Source organism: Echinops telfairi, unplaced genomic scaffold, assembly GCF_000313985.2.
Source record: "Echinops telfairi isolate 266 unplaced genomic scaffold, ASM31398v2 ScPeMD7_23;HRSCAF=83, whole genome shotgun sequence".
NCBI lineage: Eukaryota > Metazoa > Chordata > Mammalia > Afrosoricida > Tenrecidae > Echinops > Echinops telfairi.
This window is the reverse complement of record NW_022103920.1, coordinates 57,874,325-57,878,867: the sequence shown is the minus strand read 5'-3', so window position 1 is coordinate 57,878,867 and position 4,543 is coordinate 57,874,325.

Below are 4,543 nucleotides of genomic sequence, written 5' to 3'. Positions count from 1 at the left end.
TTGAGGCAATTCTACCTCATAGCAACTCTATCCTTCATGTTCCCAAGATTCTAAATCTTCATGGGAGCAAACAGCCTTACCTTTCTCCATAGGGCAGCCTCATCCTATGTTCTCACTGCCATCAGTCGACTCTAATTCATAGTGACCCTATAGGACGGGGAGAACTGCCCCCTCTGGCTTTGAGACTCTAAATCTTGACAGGAGTAGACAGCTTTACCTTGCCCCCCTTGGGGAATTGGGGGTCTGACAGACGACCTTGTGATTGGCAGCTCAGAACTCAACCACTCTCCCACCAGAGTTCCCGGATGGGCTTGAACCCGAAATCTTATCCAGAATCAAACAAGCCGCCCTTTTAGGAATGCTGTGTTTCCTCGGTTTGTCTCCTTGGGAATGGTGTCCCGTGTGAGGCTCAAATGGCCTTTTTTAATAGACAAGGGCAGGCAGGACTGGCTGCTCTCCTCCACTCTATTATTACCAGACTCCCTCCTGCCTCCTTTCCTTCTCAGGTCCAGATAGGCAACAGAGGCCTTTATTTCATTTATGGTTTGTAAACTGAGATGCTCACATGTACTTGTGTACATTATTGTCATGTAGAGGACATTATTCAGTGGGGAGAGGACCTCTAATTTGTTTTTTTCCATTCCTAATTCCTGGTAGATTTTCCTGGGGAGTTCCAGGAAGATGGTGTAACAGAAGAACAAAAGTCAAATTGTTGGTTATGTTCTGTACAACTTGAATCATGAAAGAAACTGTTTTTGGCAAGTCGGGGTCCTATGAGCTCTAAGAACTGATTTATAGATAATATATACAGATAGTGCAGACAGAAATAGCTTTATTGAGAATTTTGTTCCTTATCAGTTAGATGCTAATATCACAAGATATGGGCTATCAAAAATAGCATTGTTAGATAAATTTACTGAGATAAAGGTGATAAATTTTATAATGAGTGTGTATGTGTGTACTTTGTCAAAGCATGTGAAATGACAGCTTTAAAAGGTTAAAAAAGTGTCACATATGAGCAATGTAATATGGTTCATTTATCAATTTAAATATATTTCAAATTTTAGCTGCTTCACCAAAGCAAAAGCAAAGACAGTGATTTCAAGTTTTCTTTCCTTAAAAAGCAGTGGCAATAGAGCCAATCCCTATAGCCTAGAACAAAACTTTCTCCACATAAATACTTTAATCTAGTGGAAGACCAAAAAATGCCATAGAAATGTTTCATCTCACAGAAAACCTGGAATGCCTTTGCCGATCACCTAGATAATTTAACTTTTTTTCTGGGCCTAGACTAGCAGTTGGCATCGGCTTGATGAAAATAAGTATTATTTGTTTATTTGTAGAGCAAATCTATTTATATAGATAGCCATCACCATTTTAGTCTAAGTCAAAGTTCCCTCCTCTCAACTCATAGTAACTTTTTTCTTTGGTCACATTATTTTAACAAAAATTCTATATTACCTCCTTTGACAATAGATCACAAACTTTGAGACGATGCTTTGACTTACTTAGCCCGAAGGTTCTGCTGGTTAGGTTCACTGAGTGTAGGCTGACTGGGTGGCTCGGAGAGCACGCTGAACCGGGTTTAATTATTTAAGTTAGTGGAGTAATAAAGAAATGCTTTCAGAGGATGATTGCATTTTGGGAAATCCATTGAGGCTCTTCCTGCTTTTAAGGAGTGTACAGTCTCCATTCGGAGGCAGTACATGAGCTCCTGCAGGGGGAGGGAGGCAAACACCCTCTGTAGTTTGGATTTGCTTCCCTTCCTGCGTCTAAAAGAACGAGAGGAAAGCAAGCCTGTTGTATTGGCTGTGTGCCAGCTAAATGGAGTTCGTAGATTTTCACCTATTGATTTTAGTAAAGTAGTAATGCACATTTAGCTGATAAATAATTAAAGGTAGTCCGCTATCTAATTTGTACACTTACATTGATAATAGGATGACATTTTCCTTGATGGATGAATTTGCAGACCTATGTAAATAACCTTCAAGCATAAAAATCTGATTTTTAGTTTGTCCTAATGTTCTCTCCTACTATCTTCAGCAAAAATGCCCCCATTTCTCAGAAGTAAATGACAATTGTTATCACCATTCAGATAAGACCTTCAGGTTCCGAATGACATTACTTCAGCTAATAAATTGTGTTTTTCTCTTGCCCTTTTCTATTTTTGTAAGAGAACTCAATGCCCTAAAGAAGAAGAAAGATAGCGGTTCACAATCAGGACTCATGGACCAGATCCCTAATCCGAATTTAACCAAAAAGTCAATATTGAGCAGCACCTTATCAGTGTAGAAATGTCAAGCATAGTGAGAGATGAGAACAAAGTTCCAACTGATTTCTCATTTTTATGCTTAGGTGTTCAAAGCTGTGTGGATGAGTTTCAATATCAGATAAGACAAAATGGCTGGGGTGGGGGGAGGGGGCACAACAAATGATAACACTCGCAGCTGCCAAGACCACAGCTTCTGAGACACAAACAGGCGTCAGAGATGCATTTTAATCTCTCCTTGCACATTCTCCTGGTCACTCTCTGTTTGTGTGATGCCAGCATTCGATAGTTACTCACAGCAGACAGCTTTTAAGAAGAGACAGTAATAGGAAAGGTCGCCTTGCTGAGTAAAGTCACAATTTGGTGACACCCAAGACGAGGGACCCAAATTGTTTGCATTTGAAACTTGCTTGGGCCAGGAGTGGAAGTATCCAGCAGGATTAGAATGGTTGTTAGCTTGCAAAACAGGACCTCTGCTTGGATTTCCCTGAAGTGAAGTCCAGTTAATGTGTAAAACAAAAGGGTTCCCATCTTTTTAGAATCTCAGAATTCCTTTCAGAATTCCATCTCACTCCACAGGACTCTGGCTAAGGCTAGCAGGCAATTACTATTGAAATTTGTGTTTTGTTAAAAAACAAAGTTACATTGGAAAAAACAGTAATGATACATATGTGCATGTAATGAGACGGTTGGGCTGTCAGCACTGGAATGTTTGGTGATGGAAAAAAAAACCGGGTAAGGAGGAAAGGTGGAAACTTGAATGGTTAATTTACTTTGCTACTAATTGACTTTTTAGGGAATTACAGGTGAGCTTGGCATGGAGTGAAACATGGAAATCTGCAAATTGCTGTTGGAGAAAAAACATCATTTCGTCTAGGAGTCCACATAGGAAGAAGTGGTGAACCAGATTCACCCAGCAGTGAGGCATACGAGATCACCAAGGACAGGAGCCACCTTCACATCACAGGGATATTTGATAGGTGTCACCTTTGATGCTTGCTGAAAATGCAGATTCCCAGGACTCTCCTCATTGGCAACTCTGATGCAGGGACTCTGCGGTGGGACCTGGGAACCTGTGTTTTGAACAAGAGCCATGGGAGGCTTTATTGTCAGATAGGCCTGGAAACTTCCCCATAAGCCTTCCTTGCAAAACTCAGATGGCATAGCAAGTAGATACTCAGTAATGGGATGAATGAATAAAATTGCAAAGAGCACGCTGGAAAGGCAGGCCGAGCTCTGCTTTTTCAATATTATGCCAATGCTCCTAGTCTTGCATAGTCATCTCTCAATTTTGGGAGGAATTGTCTTCAGAAGCAGCTAGCTGACAAAGGTTTGACTCACTCACTGCCATTCAGTTGATTCTGACTCATAGTGACTTTGAATGTTACACAGAATAATACTCCTTTGCCCTCTTCCCATGTTGGAAGAACACATTGGCACAAGAACGACCATGTCCCCCCAAAAGAATAAATGAAGAAGTGAATACTAAGTGTTAGAAACAGAAAGCGCTTTATTTAGGTCTCCTTGGGGAAGAAGTCTTTTTCACCAGTGTTTCCAGCCGTCGTTGGTCCCACCAGTCATAAACTATCGTGCACCCCCTCTCCCCCTGCTTTAAACTTGTCCAGAAACACAGGAAGGAGAAGTGGTACTGAGAGCAGCATTCTGATCTCCATGTGGATAGTGCTGCTAATAATTTTTGTACTATTTAGCCATTTGTTAAGGACTCCAGGGAAGTAGTTCAGTAAAATTCATGGTAAATGGGGAGAATCTCCCTCTATACAATTTCTTGTTGCTGTTGGTGCTGTCAAGTCAGTTTTGACCACAGTGACCCTACATGCTCAGAAAGACCATTTGTCATGCTTTGCTACAAGAGGGGCCCCAGTGGCGCTGTTGAGTAAACACTGAACTGCCAAGGCTGATGGTTCAAATTCACCAGCTATTCTGAGAGAGAAAGTGAGGCTATCGGCTCTCAAAGTTTTACCTGATTGCAGAAGGCTATGGATGACAGAGGAAACTCAAAGTCCAGTTGCCTTTTCAATTGAAGTTTTTCTGTGTTTTATATCGCTATTATTTTTGGTATATTTGCTTTTGTTTTGTATGTTTTTCTGTATATAAAATCTAGGATAGGAAAATTTTTCTTTTAATTAATTTATTCTTCTATGGGTAATTGGTCTTCTTTTTGTTATCATCGCTGTGTTCTAATTTGTCGCCCATGGCTTGATTTTTGGTGCATATAATTATCTCTATAGATCTATCTTGATAAGATAGACTGGA